This window comes from Schistocerca piceifrons, unplaced genomic scaffold, assembly GCF_021461385.2.
Source record: "Schistocerca piceifrons isolate TAMUIC-IGC-003096 unplaced genomic scaffold, iqSchPice1.1 HiC_scaffold_701, whole genome shotgun sequence".
In the NCBI taxonomy this organism is placed as follows: domain Eukaryota; kingdom Metazoa; phylum Arthropoda; class Insecta; order Orthoptera; family Acrididae; genus Schistocerca; species Schistocerca piceifrons.
In genome coordinates, this window is record NW_025728950.1 from 531,022 (window position 1) to 550,671 (window position 19,650).

The window sequence follows — 19,650 nt, forward strand, 5'->3', positions numbered from 1 at the left end:
TTATGTTTTCCAATTTTCCAATAATTTTTCATACAAGGTTCACACAATTTCCGTGTTAACAATTTCCATATTATCAGTATCATAGAACAGTCTACTCTAGTGATGCCCTGAAGGCCAATATCAAATCTGGGGTATGGGTAAGTCAAGGGTAGTTTGAAAGTCTGAGTGACAAAGATCCAGGGGTACACTCAGGCAATTCTTATACGAGGTGCCTTAGTCAGCCCGGAACACCTTTTGATAACCATGAACCATTGCAACTTTAAGAAATCTTCCAAAAGTAATGGTATATTTCCGGTCAGATTCCGCCAGGCGATGCTGGCTCCAAAGGTAGTCCATGAAAGAGACAGCATCGGTGAGGCAAAGGTCATAGATCGTGAAAATGGTGTGGCCCAAGAGCCACACCATTGCGTTACGTCGTGTTCGTTGGTTGGTCTGAATATCAGGGGTAAGGAACCAGTCGATTGACACATAGTCCAGTGTAGTCCCACCGATCAGCGCTAATAGCACACGTGCAAGGTCCCACACTTCTGTGACGTGAGGGCATAAGAGACGATGCTCTCTGGTGTCTACGTCACCACATCGGCCGCAAGCAGCCGAGGGCCATAGGCGGATGGCCGCCAGGCGGTGATTAGTGGGTATTAAATTGTTTACAACGCGATACCATAGCGCTGAAACTTCTGTGGGAAGGGCTGGGTGGTTGATATTAGCCCAAGCTTGGTGCCAGATGACCGACGGTCGTCTGTCCTCCAATTTATGTGGTGTGGGCTGGCCTCGAAGCGCCTAGTAAAGGCGCTTCGATGTGCGTGCCTTGTCGGTGGCCACTGTTAGGACGTAACTTTGATTGAGGTAATAGTCCTTGACTGTCGTCATCCGGAATGGAATATGTGTCAAACATACTGGTGCACGCGCCGATTGTGGGCGATAACGGTCGAAAAGCACCGCTGTTGTACGACCTGGGTCAATCTCACGCAAAGTGGCGATACTTTGAATCAGGATTGCCGCACATTTGCGGGGAAAGTCAATGAGTCCAAGGCCACTATCGACCTTTGGCAGTGTACAATTCTGCGCATCAACTTTGAATAGTGCATGCCGCCACAATAGGCAATATACTGTTTGTGAGATGGCTCTGCTGGTTTGTTTCGGTAGCGTATGGAGTTGTGCTACATACTATGCCCGTGATAGGATGTATGTACTAATCAGTTGGATTCGTTGATGGAGGTCGAGTCGTCGATCAGTGTGACTCATGCAAAATCCTCTGATGCGCGTGAGAATCCGCCTGCACGTGAGTGTTAACATGCGCTGCGGACAGTCAGTCACCTCAAGACCCAAGATACGTTGTTCCCCTACAATCCGGTTGCATGGGCGTTCGATGGTCAATGATCGTGGCCCTAGTGGCATTAGCACCATTTTGTTGGATTTTAACATGGCACCGGATGCTCGTTCATAAACGTGGAGGACTCGGCGAACCGAATCGATGTCATTGGCGTTTGCTACAAACACACCTACACCATCCGCGTATGCCGCACTGCGGAAGGTGACGCCTGGGAAAGGAACACCATCGACCATCCGTCCGATGTCACGCAGCATGGGGTCCAGCGCCAAAGCGATAAAATACACTGACAAGGGACAGCCTTGTCGAACTGATCGTCTGATGGGAATTGGTCGTGATCTGCAGCCGTTCACAATGATTCTGGAATTTGCTCCATCCAAGAAGTGCCGGATGACTCTTATGAAGTGCTCCCCGAAACCCTTCCGCGACATAACGGCCAGCAGGTAAGGATGGGAGAAGGCACCGGCGAAATCTAGAGATCAATTGAAGCCGGGGTTCGAGCGTCGGCGGTGGGTGAGTAAGACAGCATCACGGTATATAGAAGCAGCGGTGAAGGTGGTTCGATTCGAAACGCCAGTGTACCTTATTCATTACCTGTTTAAGATGTGAAGCCACACTTCGTGCCACCAACTTATAATCAGTGTTAAGAACACGTCCTTAGCCCGACAGTGACCTGTGACCTTTGGATTAAGGACAATACGTACAGCTAGAAAATCGGCGGGTAGCTCGCAACCAGCAAACATCTCCTCGCACGTTTTGCAGAAGCGGTCTCCTAACAGGCCGGAAAACCTAGCACTTCGATTAGTGCTGGAATGGCACAATCGAAGGGCGGTATCCTTGCGGAGTACCGCCAGAGATGAAAAACCGCAGTGTCAGGGCCTAAATGCTTGCAGCGTGTGCGCTCCACATGTGGGAGTGACACACGGTGGTGCGGGCCGATATGGCAACAGGCGACCGTCGAAAACATCGCAAAGGCAAGTGCCGGAAGGAACGACCAAATACGAGATCACTCGTCAACATCCCAGTACTACCCTCCATGTCGAGGAGTAAACTGCGACTCCCATTTGAACGCCGCTAGCTGCCAGGGCAGTGGAGAAGCCGTGAGGCCGCCCCACAGCAGCGTCAGGCCGGTGCGAGCTATACTGGCGCGAGCTACACCTAGCCGAGTGCTTACATCGTCCACCGCCTACTGCATATGTGTGTGTGCGTGTGTACACACGTATTCAGCGTGCGTGCGGAGGCGACGACGACGACGTTCGCGAGGAGCTAAGGATATAACTCCAAAAAATGTAATTAAAATTATCTGTGCCCGGACCATAAGAGACGCTAACGAGGCATCCGAAGGCACTGTCCTGTGCCCCCATAAATTACCAGCCTAGCGTAATGCGGCTGCAAGTGCCGTCCGGCTAACCGCAAAAAAAAAAAAAAAAAAAAATTCTAAAGACAATCTTAAATTAATGAAAAGAAATCGTGGTGTGTAAGCAACTAACTACTGGGCACATCAACAACTACGACAAGTTTTGCTACCAGCGGAATATCTGATCACTGCAGAAAGTTAACCCATTTCAGGCTGTGTTTTAATTAATTTTAGGTGGGCCGATCCCGGCGGTACTTCAATGCCGGGCCAACCCGCGACAGAGGTGGAGCAAGCCCCTAGCACTCCGTCATAAGCCAAAAATGAGTGTAATATTCTGGTCGTGTGATGCAGGACGTATCAGATATTAAGCTGATAAGACAAATACTACACTTTTTTCCCTCCTACCTCCCCTATAGACCTACCTTTTCCTCTCCAAAAATGCCGCCATCCTCTAGTGTCGACGCAGCACGTAAAGCAGGGTGTTGTTAGTAGCAAGACTCATTGCCATAAACCGAAAATAAAAGCGGAGGCATACTCTGCTATGCCTTGGGGGCGACGACACACTACTCAGAAACACACCTCCCTCTCCAGGTGTGAAGCAAGTGATGATGTTAAAAACTAAATAGAAAGAAATAAATAAAGACAGAAATGAAGGCAAAATAAAAAAAAAACAGCGACGGCAGCACACTCAAACGAAACTGGCGAGATAATCCCATCGCCCATAGAATTAACGAAGTAATAATCCTCTAAGATAGATTATGTTTTCCAATTTTCCAATAATTTTTCATACAAGGTTCACACAATTTCCGTGTTAACAATTTCCATATTATCAGTATCATAGAACAGTCTACTCTAGTGATGCCCTGAAGGCCAATATCAAATCTGGGGTATGGGTAAGTCAAGGGTAGTTTGAAAGTCTGAGTGACAAAGATCCAGGGGTACACTCAGGCAATTCTTATACGAGGTGCCTTAGTCAGCCCGGAACACCTTTTGATAACCATGAACCATTGCAACTTTAAGAAATCTTCCAAAAGTAATGGTATATTTCCGGTCAGATTCCGCCAGGCGATGCTGGCTCCAAAGGTAGTCCATGAAAGAGACAGCATCGGTGAGGCAAAGGTCATAGATCGTGAAAATGGTGTGGCCCAAGAGCCACACCATTGCGTTACGTCGTGTTCGTTGGTTGGTCTGAATATCAGGGGTAAGGAACCAGTCGATTGACACATAGTCCAGTGTAGTCCCACCGATCAGCGCTAATAGCACACGTGCAAGGTCCCACACTTCTGTGACGTGAGGGCATAAGAGACGATGCTCTCTGGTGTCTACGTCACCACATCGGCCGCAAGCAGCCGAGGGCCATAGGCGGATGGCCGCCAGGCGGTGATTAGTGGGTATTAAATTGTTTACAACGCGATACCATAGCGCTGAAACTTCTGTGGGAAGGGCTGGGTGGTTGATATTAGCCCAAGCTTGGTGCCAGATGACCGACGGTCGTCTGTCCTCCAATTTATGTGGTGTGGGCTGGCCTCGAAGCGCCTAGTAAAGGCGCTTCGATGTGCGTGCCTTGTCGGTGGCCACTGTTAGGACGTAACTTTGATTGAGGTAATAGTCCTTGACTGTCGTCATCCGGAATGGAATATGTGTCAAACATACTGGTGCACGCGCCGATTGTGGGCGATAACGGTCGAAAAGCACCGCTGTTGTACGACCTGGGTCAATCTCACGCAAAGTGGCGATACTTTGAATCAGGATTGCCGCACATTTGCGGGGAAAGTCAATGAGTCCAAGGCCACTATCGACCTTTGGCAGTGTACAATTCTGCGCATCAACTTTGAATAGTGCATGCCGCCACAATAGGCAATATACTGTTTGTGAGATGGCTCTGCTGGTTTGTTTCGGTAGCGTATGGAGTTGTGCTACATACTATGCCCGTGATAGGATGTATGTACTAATCAGTTGGATTCGTTGATGGAGGTCGAGTCGTCGATCAGTGTGACTCATGCAAAATCCTCTGATGCGCGTGAGAATCCGCCTGCACGTGAGTGTTAACATGCGCTGCGGACAGTCAGTCACCTCAAGACCCAAGATACGTTGTTCCCCTACAATCCGGTTGCATGGGCGTTCGATGGTCAATGATCGTGGCCCTAGTGGCATTAGCACCATTTTGTTGGATTTTAACATGGCACCGGATGCTCGTTCATAAACGTGGAGGACTCGGCGAACCGAATCGATGTCATTGGCGTTTGCTACAAACACACCTACACCATCCGCGTATGCCGCACTGCGGAAGGTGACGCCTGGGAAAGGAACACCATCGACCATCCGTCCGATGTCACGCAGCATGGGGTCCAGCGCCAAAGCGATAAAATACACTGACAAGGGACAGCCTTGTCGAACTGATCGTCTGATGGGAATTGGTCGTGATCTGCAGCCGTTCACAATGATTCTGGAATTTGCTCCATCCAAGAAGTGCCGGATGACTCTTATGAAGTGCTCCCCGAAACCCTTCCGCGACATAACGGCCAGCAGGTAAGGATGGGAGAAGGCACCGGCGAAATCTAGAGATCAATTGAAGCCGGGGTTCGAGCGTCGGCGGTGGGTGAGTAAGACAGCATCACGGTATATAGAAGCAGCGGTGAAGGTGGTTCGATTCGAAACGCCAGTGTACCTTATTCATTACCTGTTTAAGATGTGAAGCCACACTTCGTGCCACCAACTTATAATCAGTGTTAAGAACACGTCCTTAGCCCGACAGTGACCTGTGACCTTTGGATTAAGGACAATACGTACAGCTAGAAAATCGGCGGGTAGCTCGCAACCAGCAAACATCTCCTCGCACGTTTTGCAGAAGCGGTCTCCTAACAGGCCGGAAAACCTAGCACTTCGATTAGTGCTGGAATGGCACAATCGAAGGGCGGTATCCTTGCGGAGTACCGCCAGAGATGAAAAACCGCAGTGTCAGGGCCTAAATGCTTGCAGCGTGTGCGCTCCACATGTGGGAGTGACACACGGTGGTGCGGGCCGATATGGCAACAGGCGACCGTCGAAAACATCGCAAAGGCAAGTGCCGGAAGGAACGACCAAATACGAGATCACTCGTCAACATCCCAGTACTACCCTCCATGTCGAGGAGTAAACTGCGACTCCCATTTGAACGCCGCTAGCTGCCAGGGCAGTGGAGAAGCCGTGAGGCCGCCCCACAGCAGCGTCAGGCCGGTGCGAGCTATACTGGCGCGAGCTACACCTAGCCGAGTGCTTACATCGTCCACCGCCTACTGCATATGTGTGTGTGCGTGTGTACACACGTATTCAGCGTGCGTGCGGCGGCGACGACGACGACGACGTTCGCGAGGAGCTAAGGATATAACTCCAAAAAATGTAATTAAAATTATCTGTGCCCGGACCATAAGAGACGCTAACGAGGCATCCGAAGGCACTGTCCTGTGCCCCCATAAATTACCAGCCTAGCGTAATGCGGCTGCAAGTGCCGTCCGGCTAACCGCAAAAAAAAAAAAAAAAAAATTCTAAAGATAATCTTAAATTAATGAAAAGAAATCGTGGTGTGTAAGCAACTAACTACTGGGCACATCAACAACTACGACAAGTTTTGCTACCAGCGGAATATCTGATCACTGCAGAAAGTTAACCCATTTCAGGCTGTGTTTTAATTAATTTTAGGTGGGCCGATCCCGGCCGTACTTCAATGCCGGGCCAACCCGCGACAGAGGTGGAGCAAGCCCCTAGCACTCCGTCATAAGCCAAAAATGAGTGTAATATTCTGGTCGTGTGATGCAGGACGTATCAGATATTAAGCTGATAAGACAAATACTACACTTTTTTCCCTCCTACCTCCCCTATAGACCTACCTTTTCCTCTCCAAAAATGCCGCCATCCTCTAGTGTCGACGCAGCACGTAAAGCAGGGTGTTGTTAGTAGCAAGACTCATTGCCATAAACCGAAAATAAAAGCGGAGGCATACTCTGCTATGCCTTGGGGGCGACGACACACTACTCAGAAACACACCTCCCTCTCCAGGTGTGAAGCAAGTGATGATGTTAAAAACTAAATAGAAAGAAATAAATAAAGACAGAAATGAAGGCAAAATAAAAAAAAAACAGCGACGGCAGCACACTCAAACGAAACTGGCGAGATAATCCCATCGCCCATAGAATTAACGAAGTAATAATCCTCTAAGATAGATTATGTTTTCCAATTTTCCAATAATTTTTCATACAAGGTTCACACAATTTCCGTGTTAACAATTTCCATATTATCAGTATCATAGAACAGTCTACTCTAGTGATGCCCTGAAGGCCAATATCAAATCTGGGGTATGGGTAAGTCAAGGGTAGTTTGAAAGTCTGAGTGACAAAGATCCAGGGGTACACTCAGGCAATTCTTATACGAGGTGCCTTAGTCAGCCCGGAACACCTTTTGATAACCATGAACCATTGCAACTTTAAGAAATCTTCCAAAAGTAATGGTATATTTCCGGTCAGATTCCGCCAGGCGATGCTGGCTCCAAAGGTAGTCCATGAAAGAGACAGCATCGGTGAGGCAAAGGTCATAGATCGTGAAAATGGTGTGGCCCAAGAGCCACACCATTGCGTTACGTCGTGTTCGTTGGTTGGTCTGAATATCAGGGGTAAGGAACCAGTCGATTGACACATAGTCCAGTGTAGTCCCACCGATCAGCGCTAATAGCACACGTGCAAGGTCCCACACTTCTGTGACGTGAGGGCATAAGAGACGATGCTCTCTGGTGTCTACGTCACCACATCGGCCGCAAGCAGCCGAGGACCATAGGCGGATGGCCGCCAGGCGGTGATTAGTGGGTATTAAATTGTTTACAACGCGATACCATAGCGCTGAAACTTCTGTGGGAAGGGCTGGGTGGTTGATATTAGCCCAAGCTTGGTGCCAGATGACCGACGGTCGTCTGTCCTCCAATTTATGTGGTGTGGGCTGGCCTCGAAGCGCCTAGTAAAGGCGCTTCGATGTGCGTGCCTTGTCGGTGGCCACTGTTAGGACGTAACTTTGATTGAGGTAATAGTCCTTGACTGTCGTCATCCGGAATGGAATATGTGTCAAACATACTGGTGCACGCGCCGATTGTGGGCGATAACGGTCGAAAAGCACCGCTGTTGTACGACCTGGGTCAATGTCACGCAAAGTGGCGATACTTTGAATCAGGATTGCCGCACATTTGCGGGGAAAGTCAATGAGTCCAAGGCCACTATCGACCTTTGGCAGTGTACAATTCTGCGCATCAACTTTGAATAGTGCATGCCGCCACAATAGGCAATATACTGTTTGTGAGATGGCTCTGCTGGTTTGTTTCGGTAGCGTATGGAGTTGTGCTACATACTATGCCCGTGATAGGATGTATGTACTAATCAGTTGGATTCGTTGATGGAGGTCGAGTCGTCGATCAGTGTGACTCATGCAAAATCCTCTGATGCGCGTGAGAATCCGCCTGCACGTGAGTGTTAACATGCGCTGCGGACAGTCAGTCACCTCAAGACCCAAGATACGTTGTTCCCCTACAATTCGGTTGCATGGGCGTTCGATGGTCAATGATCGTGGCCCTAGTGGCATTAGCACCATTTTGTTGGATTTTAACATGGCACCGGATGCTCGTTCATAAACGTGGAGGACTCGGCGAACCGAATCGATGTCATTGGCGTTTGCTACAAACACACCTACACCATCCGCGTATGCCGCACTGCGGAAGGTGACGCCTGGGAAAGGAACACCATCGACCATCCGTCCGATGTCACGCAGCATGGGGTCCAGCGCCAAAGCGATAAAATACACTGACAAGGGACAGCCTTGTCGAACTGATCGTCTGATGGGAATTGGTCGTGATCTGCAGCCGTTCACAATGATTCTGGAATTTGCTCCATCCAAGAAGTGCCGGATGACTCTTATGAAGTGCTCCCCGAAACCCTTCCGCGACATAACGGCCAGCAGGTAAGGATGGGAGAAGGCACCGGCGAAATCTAGAGATCAATTGAAGCCGGGGTTCGAGCGTCGGCGGTGGGTGAGTAAGACAGCATCACGGTATATAGAAGCAGCGGTGAAGGTGGTTCGATTCGAAACGCCAGTGTACCTTATTCATTACCTGTTTAAGATGTGAAGCCACACTTCGTGCCACCAACTTATAATCAGTGTTAAGAACACGTCCTTAGCCCGACAGTGACCTGTGACCTTTGGATTAAGGACAATACGTACAGCTAGAAAATCGGCGGGTAGCTCGCAACCAGCAAACATCTCCTCGCACGTTTTGCAGAAGCGGTCTCCTAACAGGCCGGAAAACCTAGCACTTCGATTAGTGCTGGAATGGCACAATCGAAGGGCGGTATCCTTGCGGAGTACCGCCAGAGATGAAAAACCGCAGTGTCAGGGCCTAAATGCTTGCAGCGTGTGCGCTCCACATGTGGGAGTGACACACGGTGGTGCGGGCCGATATGGCAACAGGCGACCGTCGAAAACATCGCAAAGGCAAGTGCCGGAAGGAACGACCAAATACGAGATCACTCGTCAACATCCCAGTACTACCCTCCATGTCGAGGAGTAAACTGCGACTCCCATTTGAACGCCGCTAGCTGCCAGGGCAGTGGAGAAGCCGTGAGGCCGCCCCACAGCAGCGTCAGGCCGGTGCGAGCTATACTGGCGCGAGCTACACCTAGCCGAGTGCTTACATCGTCCACCGCCTACTGCATATGTGTGTGTGCGTGTGTACACACGTATTCAGCGTGCGTGCGGCGGCGACGACGACGACGTTCGCGAGGAGCTAAGGATATAACTCCAAAAAATGTAATTAAAATTATCTGTGCCCGGACCATAAGAGACGCTAACGAGGCATCCGAAGGCACTGTCCTGTGCCCCCATAAATTACCAGCCTAGCGTAATGCGGCTGCAAGTGCCGTCCGGCTAACCGCAAAAAAAAAAAAAAAAAAATTCTTAAGATAATCTTAAATTAATGAAAAGAAATCGTGGTGTGTAAGCAACTAACTACTGGGCACATCAACAACTACGACAAGTTTTGCTACCAGCGGAATATCTGATCACTGCAGAAAGTTAACCCATTTCAGGCTGTGTTTTAATTAATTTTAGGTGGGCCGATCCCGGCGGTACTTCAATGCCGTTCCAACCCGCGACAGAGGTGGAGCAAGCCCCTAGCACTCCGTCATAAGCCAAAAATGAGTGTAATATTCTGGTCGTGTGATGCAGGACGTATCAGATATTAAGCTGATAAGACAAATACTACACTTTTTTCCCTCCTACCTCCCCTATAGACCTACCTTTTCCTCTCCAAAAATGCCGCCATCCTCTAGTGTCGACGCAGCACGTAAAGCAGGGTGTTGTTAGTAGCAAGACTCATTGCCATAAACCGAAAATAAAAGCGGAGGCATACTCTGCTATGCCTTGGGGGCGACGACACACTACTCAGAAACACACCTCCCTCTCCAGGTGTGAAGCAAGTGATGATGTTAAAAACTAAATAGAAAGAAATAAATAAAGACAGAAATGAAGGCAAAATAAAAAAAAAAACAGCGACGGCAGCACACTCAAACGAAACTGGCGAGATAATCCCATCGCCCATAGAATTAACGAAGTAATAATCCTCTAAGATAGATTATGTTTTCCAATTTTCCAATAATTTTTCATACAAGGTTCACACAATTTCCGTGTTAACAATTTCCATATTATCAGTATCATAGAACAGTCTACTCTAGTGATGCCCTGAAGGCCAATATCAAATCTGGGGTATGGGTAAGTCAAGGGTAGTTTGAAAGTCTGAGTGACAAAGATCCAGGGGTACACTCAGGCAATTCTTATACGAGGTGCCTTAGTCAGCCCGGAACACCTTTTGATAACCATGAACCATTGCAACTTTAAGAAATCTTCCAAAAGTAATGGTATATTTCCGGTCAGATTCCGCCAGGCGATGCTGGCTCCAAAGGTAGTCCATGAAAGAGACAGCATCGGTGAGGCAAAGGTCATAGATCGTGAAAATGGTGTGGCCCAAGAGCCACACCATTGCGTTACGTCGTGTTCGTTGGTTGGTCTGAATATCAGGGGTAAGGAACCAGTCGATTGACACATAGTCCAGTGTAGTCCCACCGATCAGCGCTAATAGCACACGTGCAAGGTCCCACACTTCTGTGACGTGAGGGCATAAGAGACGATGCTCTCTGGTGTCTACGTCACCACATCGGCCGCAAGCAGCCGAGGGCCATAGGCGGATGGCCGCCAGGCGGTGATTAGTGGGTATTAAATTGTTTACAACGCGATACCATAGCGCTGAAACTTCTGTGGGAAGGGCTGGGTGGTTGATATTAGCCCAAGCTTGGTGCCAGATGACCGACGGTCGTCTGTCCTCCAATTTATGTGGTGTGGGCTGGCCTCGAAGCGCCTAGTAAAGGCGCTTCGATGTGCGTGCCTTGTCGGTGGCCACTGTTAGGACGTAACTTTGATTGAGGTAATAGTCCTTGACTGTCGTCATCCGGAATGGAATATGTGTCAAACATACTGGTGCACGCGCCGATTGTGGGCCATAACGGTCGAAAAGCACCGCTGTTGTACGACCTGGGTCAATCTCACGCAAAGTGGCGATACTTTGAATCAGGATTGCCGCACATTTGCGGGGAAAGTCAATGAGTCCAAGGCCACTATCGACCTTTGGCAGTGTACAATTCTGCGCATCAACTTTGAATAGTGCATGCCGCCACAATAGGCAATATACTGTTTGTGAGATGGCTCTGCTGGTTTGTTTCGGTAGCGTATGGAGTTGTGCTACATACTATGCCCGTGATAGGATGTATGTACTAATCAGTTGGATTCGTTGATGGAGGTCGAGTCGTCGATCAGTGTGACTCATGCAAAATCCTCTGATGCGCGTGAGAATCCGCCTGCACGTGAGTGTTACCATGCACTGCGGACAGTCAGTCACCTCAAGACCCAAGATACGTTGTTCCCCTACAATCCGGTTGCATGGGCGTTCGATGGTCAATGATCGTGGCCCTAGTGGCATTAGCACCATTTTGTTGGATTTTAACATGGCACCGGATGCTCGTTCATAAACGTGGAGGACTCGGCGAACCGAATCGATGTCATTGGCGTTTGCTACAAACACACCTACACCATCCGCGTATGCCGCACTGTGGAAGGTGACGCCTGGGAAAGGAACACCATCGACCATCCGTCCGATGTCACGCAGCATGGGGTCCAGCGCCAAAGCGATAAAATACACTGACAAGGGACAGCCTTGTCGAACTGATCGTCTGATGGGAATTGGTCGTGATCTGCAGCCGTTCACAATGATTCTGGAATTTGCTCCATCCAAGAAGTGCCGGATGACTCTTATGAAGTGCTCCCCGAAACCCTTCCGCGACATAACGGCCAGCAGGTAAGGATGGGAGAAGGCACCGGCGAAATCTAGAGATCAATTGAAGCCGGGGTTCGAGCGTCGGCGGTGGGTGAGTAAGACAGCATCACGGTATATAGAAGCAGCGGTGAAGGTGGTTCGATTCGAAACGCCAGTGTACCTTATTCATTACCTGTTTAAGATGTGAAGCCACACTTCGTGCCACCAACTTATAATCAGTGTTAAGAACACGTCCTTAGCCCGACAGTGACCTGTGACCTTTGGATTAAGGACAATACGTACAGCTAGAAAATCGGCGGGTAGCTCGCAACCAGCAAACATCTCCTCGCACGTTTTGCAGAAGCGGTCTCCTAACAGGCCGGAAAACCTAGCACTTCGATTAGTGCTGGAATGGCACAATCGAAGGGCGGTATCCTTGCGGAGTACCGCCAGAGATGAAAAACCGCAGTGTCAGGGCCTAAATGCTTGCAGCGTGTGCGCTCCACATGTGGGAGTGACACACGGTGGTGCGGGCCGATATGGCAACAGGCGACCGTCGAAAACATCGCAAAGGCAAGTGCCGGAAGGAACGACCAAATACGAGATCACTCGTCAACATCCCAGTACTACCCTCCATGTCGAGGAGTAAACTGCGACTCCCATTTGAACGCCGCTAGCTGCCAGGGCAGTGGAGAAGCCGTGAGGCCGCCCCACAGCAGCGTCAGGCCGGTGCGAGCTATACTGGCGCGAGCTACACCTAGCCGAGTGCTTACATCGTCCACCGCCTACTGCATATGTGTGTGTGCGTGTGTACACACGTATTCAGCGTGCGTGCGGCGGCGACGACGACGACGTTCGCGAGGAGCTAAGGATATAACTCCAAAAAATGTAATTAAAATTATCTGTGCCCGGACCATAAGAGACGCTAACGAGGCATCCGAAGGCACTGTCCTGTGCCCCCATAAATTACCAGCCTAGCGTAATGCGGCTGCAAATGCCGTCCGGCTAACCGCAAAAAAAAAAAAAAAAAATTCTTAAGATAATCTTAAATTAATGAAAAGAAATCGTGGTGTGTAAGCAACTAACTACTGGGCACATCAACAACTACGACAAGTTTTGCTACCAGCGGAATATCTGATCACTGCAGAAAGTTAACCCATTTCAGGCTGTGTTTTAATTAATTTTAGGTGGGCCGATCCCGGCCGTACTTCAATGCCGGGCCAACCCGCGACAGAGGTGGAGCAAGCCCCTAGCACTCCGTCATAAGCCAAAAATGAGTGTAATATTCTGGTCGTGTGATGCAGGACGTATCAGATATTAAGCTGATAAGACAAATACTACACTTTTTTCCCTCCTACCTCCCCTATAGACCTACCTTTTCCTCTCCAAAAATGCCGCCATCCTCTCGTGTCGACGCAGCACGTAAAGCAGGGTGTTGTTAGTAGCAAGACTCATTGCCATAAACCGAAAATAAAAGCGGAGGCATACTCTGCTATGCCTTGGGGGCGACGACACACTACTCAGAAACACACCTCCCTCTCCAGGTGTGAAGCAAGTGATGATGTTAAAAACTAAATAGAAAGAAATAAATAAAGACAGAAATGAAGGCAAAATAAAAAAAAAACAGCGACGGCAGCACACTCAAACGAAACTGGCGAGATAATCCCATCGCCCATAGAATTAACGAAGTAATAATCCTCTAAGATAGATTATGTTTTCCAATTTTCCAATAATTTTTCATACAAGGTTCACACAATTTCCGTGTTAACAATTTCCATATTATCAGTATCATAGAACAGTCTACTCTAGTGATGCCCTGAAGGCCAATATCAAATCTGGGGTATGGGTAAGTCAAGGGTAGTTTGAAAGTCTGAGTGACAAAGATCCAGGGGTACACTCAGGCAATTCTTATACGAGGTGCCTTAGTCAGCCCGGAACACCTTTTGATAACCATGAACCATTGCAACTTTAAGAAATCTTCCAAAAGTAATGGTATATTTCCGGTCAGATTCCGCCAGGCGATGCTGGCTCCAAAGGTAGTCCATGAAAGAGACAGCATCGGTGAGGCAAAGGTCATAGATCGTGAAAATGGTGTGGCCCAAGAGCCACACCATTGCGTCACGTCGTGTTCGTTGGTTGGTCTGAATATCAGGGGTAAGGAACCAGTCGATTGACACATAGTCCAGTGTAGTCCCACCGATCAGCGCTAATAGCACACGTGCAAGGTCCCACACTTCTGTGACGTGAGGGCATAAGAGACGATGCTCTCTGGTGTCTACGTCACCACATCGGCCGCAAGCAGCCGAGGGCCATAGGCGGATGGCCGCCAGGCGGTGATTAGTGGGTATTAAATTGTTTACAACGCGATACCATAGCGCTGAAACTTCTGTGGGAAGGGCTGGGTGGTTGATATTAGCCCAAGCTTGGTGCCAGATGACCGACGGTCGTCTGTCCTCCAATTTATGTGGTGTGGGCTGGCCTCGAAGCGCCTAGTAAAGGCGCTTCGATGTGCGTGCCTTGTCGGTGGCCACTGTTAGGACGTAACTTTGATTGAGGTAATAGTCCTTGACTGTCGTCATCCGGAATGGAATATGTGTCAAACATACTGGTGCACGCGCCGATTGTGGGCGATAACGGTCGAAAAGCACCGCTGTTGTACGACCTGGGTCAATGTCACGCAAAGTGGCGATACTTTGAATCAGGATTGCCGCACATTTGCGGGGAAAGTCAATGAGTCCAAGGCCACTATCGACCTTTGGCAGTGTACAATTCTGCGCATCAACTTTGAATAGTGCATGCCGCCACAATAGGCAATATACTGTTTGTGAGATGGCTCTGCTGGTTTGTTTCGGTAGCGTATGGAGTTGTGCTACATACTATGCCCGTGATAGGATGTATGTACTAATCAGTTGGATTCGTTGATGGAGGTCGAGTCGTCGATCAGTGTGACTCATGCAAAATCCTCTGATGCGCGTGAGAATCCGCCTGCACGTGAGTGTTAACATGCGCTGCGGACAGTCAGTCACCTCAAGACCCAAGATACGTTGTTCCCCTACAATCCGGTTGCATGGGCGTTCGATGGTCAATGATCGTGGCCCTAGTGGCATTAGCACCATTTTGTTGGATTTTAACATGGCACCGGATGCTCGTTCATAAACGTGGAGGACTCGGCGAACCGAATCGATGTCATTGGCGTTTGCTACAAACACACCTACACCATCCGCGTATGCCGCACTGCGGAAGGTGACGCCTGGGAAAGGAACACCATCGACCATCCGTCCGATGTCACGCAGCATGGGGTCCAGCGCCAAAGCGATAAAATACACTGACAAGGGACAGCCTTGTCGAACTGATCGTCTGATGGGAATTGGTCGTGATCTGCAGCCGTTCACAATGATTCTGGAATTTGCTCCATCCAAGAAGTGCCGGATGACTCTTATGAAGTGCTCCCCGAAACCCTTCCGCGACATAACGGCCAGCAGGTAAGGATGGGAGAAGGCACCGGCGAAATCTAGAGATCAATTGAAGCCGGGGTTCGAGCGTCGGCGGTGGGTGAGTAAGACAGCATCACGGTATATAGAAGCAGCGGTGAAGGTGGTTCGATTCGAAACGCCAGTGTACCTTATTCATTACCTGTTTAAGATGTGAAGCCACACTTCGTGCCACCAACTTATAATCAGTGTTAAGAACACGTCCTTAGCCCGACAGTGACCTGTGACCTTTGGATTAAGGACAATACGTACAGCTAGAAAATCGGCGGGTAGCTCGCAACCAGCAAACATCTCCTCGCACGTTTTGCAGAAGCGGTCTCCTAACAGGCCGGAAAACCTAGCACTTCGATTAGTGCTGGAATGGCACAATCGAAGGGCGGTATCCTTGCGGAGTACCGCCAGAGATGAAAAACCGCAGTGTCAGGGCCTAAATGCTTGCAGCGTGTGCGCTCCACATGTGGGAGTGACACACGGTGGTGCGGGCCGATATGGCAACAGGCGACCGTCGAAAACATCGCAAAGGCAAGTGCCGGAAGGAACGACCAAATACGAGATCACTCGTCAACATCCCAGTACTACCCTCCATGTCGAGGAGTAAACTGCGACTCCCATTTGAACGCCGCTAGCTGCCAGGGCAGTGGAGAAGCCGTGAGGCCGCCCCACAGCAGCGTCAGGCCGGTGCGAGCTATACTGGCGCGAGCTACACCTAGCCGAGTGCTTACATCGTCCACCGCCTACTGCATATGTGTGTGTGCGTGTGTACACACGTATTCAGCGTGCGTGCGGCGGCGACGACGACGACGTTCGCGAGGAGCTAAGGATATAACTCCAAAAAATGTAATTAAAATTATCTGTGCCCGGACCATAAGAGACGCTAACGAGGCATCCGAAGGCACTGTCCTGTGCCCCCATAAATTACCAGCCTAGCGTAATGCGGCTGCAAGTGCCGTCCGGCTAAACGCAAAAAAAAAAAAAAAAATTCTTAAGATAATCCTAAATTAATGAAAAGAAATCGTGGTGTGTAAGCAACTAACTACTGGGCACATCAACAACTACGACAAGTTTTGCTACCAGCGGAATATCTGATCACTGCAGAAAGTTAACCCATTTCAGGCTGTGTTTTAATTAATTTTAGGTGGGCCGATCCCGGCGGTACTTCAATGCTGGGCCAACCCGCGACAGAGGTGGAGCAAGCCCCTAGCACTCCGTCATAAGCCAAAAATGAGTGTAATATTCTGGTCGTGTGATGCAGGACGTATCAGATATTAAGCTGATAAGACAAATACTACACTTTTTTCCCTCCTACCTCCCCTATAGACCTACCTTTTCCTCTCCAAAAATGCCGCCATCCTCTAGTGTCGACGCAGCACGTAAAGCAGGGTGTTGTTAGTAGCAAGACTCATTGCCATAAACCGAAAATAAAAGCGGAGGCATACTCTGCTATGCCTTGGGGGCGACGACACACTACTCAGAAACACACCTCCCTCTCCAGGTGTGAAGCAAGTGATGATGTTAAAAACTAAATAGAAAGAAATAAATAAAGACAGAAATGAAGGCAAAATAAAAAAAAAACAGCGACGGCAGCACACTCAAACGAAACTGGCGAGATAATCCCATCGCCCATAGAATTAACGAAGTAATAATCCTCTAAGATAGATTATGTTTTCCAATTTTCCAATAATTTTTCATACAAGGTTCACACAATTTCCGTGTTAACAATTTCCATATTATCAGTATCATAGAACAGTCTACTCTAGTGATGCCCTGAAGGCCAATATCAAATCTGGGGTATGGGTAAGTCAAGGGTAGTTTGAAAGTCTGAGTGACAAAGATCCAGGGGTACACTCAGGCAATTCTTATACGAGGTGCCTTAGTCAGCCCGGAACACCTTTTGATAACCATGAACCATTGCAACTTTAAGAAATCTTCCAGAAGTAATGGTATATTTCCGGTCAGATTCCGCCAGGCGATGCTGGCTCCAAAGGTAGTCCATGAAAGAGACAGCATCGGTGAGGCAAAGGTCATAGATCGTGAAAATGGTGTGGCCCAAGAGCCACACCATTGCGTTACGTCGTGTTCGTTGGTTGGTCTGAATATCAGGGGTAAGGAACCAGTCGATTGACACATAGTCCAGTGTAGTCCCACCGATCAGCGCTAATAGCACACGTGCAAGGTCCCACACTTCTGTGACGTGAGGGCATAAGAGACGATGCTCTCTGGTGTCTACGTCACCACATCGGCCGCAAGCAGCCGAGGGCCATAGGCGGATGGCCGCCAGGCGGTGATTAGTGGGTATTAAATTGTTTACAACGCGATACCATAGCGCTGAAACTTCTGTGGGAAGGGCTGGGTGGTTGATATTAGCCCAAGCTTGGTGCCAGATGACCGACGGTCGTCTGTCCTCCAATTTATGTGGTGTGGGCTGGCCTCGAAGCGCCTAGTAAAGGCGCTTCGATGTGCGTGCCTTGTTGGTGACCACTGTTAGGACGTAACTTTGATTGAGGTAATAGTCCTTGACTGTCGTCATCCGGAATGGAATATGTGTCAAACATACTGGTGCACGCGCCGATTGTGGGCGATAACGGTCGAAAAGCACCGCTGTTGTACGACCTGGGTCAATCTCACGCAAAGTGGCGATACTTTGAATCAGGATTGCCGCACATTTGCGGGGAAAGTCAATGAGTCCAAGGCCACTATCGACCTTTGGCAGTGTACAATTCTGCGCATCAACTTTGAATAGTGCATGCCGCCACAATAGGCAATATACTGTTTGTGAGATGGCTCTGCTGGTTTGTTTCGGTAGCGTATGGAGTTGTGCTACATACTATGCCCGTGATAGGATGTATGTACTAATCAGTTGGATTCGTTGATGGAGGTCGAGTCGTCGATCAGTGTGACTCATGCAAAATCCTCTGATGCGCGTGAGAATCCTCCTGCACGTGAGTGTTAACATGCGCTGCGGACAGTCAGTCACCTCAAGACCCAAGATACGTTGTTCCCCTACAATCCGGTTGCATGGGCGTTCGATGGTCAATGATCGTGGCCCTAGTGGCATTAGCACCATTTTGTTGGATTTTAACATGGCACCGGATGCTCGTTCATAAACGTGGAGGACTCGGCGAACCGAATCGATGTCATTGGCGTTTGCTACAAACACACCTACACCATCCGCGTATGCCGCACTGCGGAAGGTGACGCCTGGGAAAGGAACACCATCGACCATCCGTCCGATGTCACGCAGCATGGGGTCCAGCGCCAAAGCGATAAAATACACTGACAAGGGACAGCCTTGTCGAACTGATCGTCTGATGGGAATTGGTCGTGATCTGCAGCCGTTCACAATGATTCTGGAATTTGCTCCATCCAAGAAGTGCCGGATGACTCTTATGAAGTGCTCCCCGAAACCCTTCCGCGACATAACGGCCAGCAGGTAAGGATGGGAGAAGGCACCGGCGAAATCTAGAGATCAATTGAAGCCGGGGTTCGAGCGTCGGCGGTGGGTGAGTAAGACAGCATCACGGTATATAGAAGCAGCGGTGAAGGTGGTTCGATTCGAAACGCCAGTGTACCTTATTCATTACCTGTTTAAGATGTGAAGCCACACTTCGTGCCACCAACTTATAATCAGTGTTAAGAACACGTCCTTAGCCCGACAGTGACCTGTGACCTTTGGATTAAGGACAATACGTACAGCTAGAAAATCGGCGGGTAGCTCGCAACCAGCAAACATCTCCTCGCACGTTTTGCAGAAGCGGTCTCCTAACAGGCCGGAAAACCTAGCACTTCGATTAGTGCTGGAATGGCACAATCGAAGGGCGGTATCCTTGCGGAGTACCGCCAGAGATGAAAAACCGCAGTGTCAGGGCCTAAATGCTTGCAGCGTGTGCGCTCCACATGCGGGAGTGACACACGGTGGTGCGGGCCGATATGGCAACAGGCGACCGTCGAAAACATCGCAAAGGCAAGTGCCGGAAGGAACGACCAAATACGAGATCACTCGTCAACATCCCAGTACTACCCTCCATGTCGAGGAGTAAACTGCGACTCCCATTTGAACGCCGCTAGCTGCCAGGGCAGTGGAGAAGCCGTGAGGCCGCCC

The 19,650-nt window shown here is 49.4% G+C and overlaps 5 pseudogenes; all 5 read right to left on the bottom strand.

Moving 5' to 3' along the window:
- Positions 1–2,916: 2,916 nt before the first annotated feature.
- LOC124769405 lies at positions 2,917–3,127 on the bottom strand (annotated as a pseudogene).
- Positions 3,128–6,360: 3,233 nt separating this feature from the next.
- LOC124769527 lies at positions 6,361–6,571 on the bottom strand (annotated as a pseudogene).
- A 3,230-nt stretch (positions 6,572–9,801) lies between these two features.
- On the bottom strand, positions 9,802–10,012 carry LOC124769626 (annotated as a pseudogene).
- Positions 10,013–13,242: 3,230 nt separating this feature from the next.
- LOC124769528 lies at positions 13,243–13,453 on the bottom strand (annotated as a pseudogene).
- A 3,228-nt stretch (positions 13,454–16,681) lies between these two features.
- Positions 16,682–16,892, bottom strand: LOC124769592 (annotated as a pseudogene).
- Positions 16,893–19,650: the final 2,758 nt, after the last annotated feature.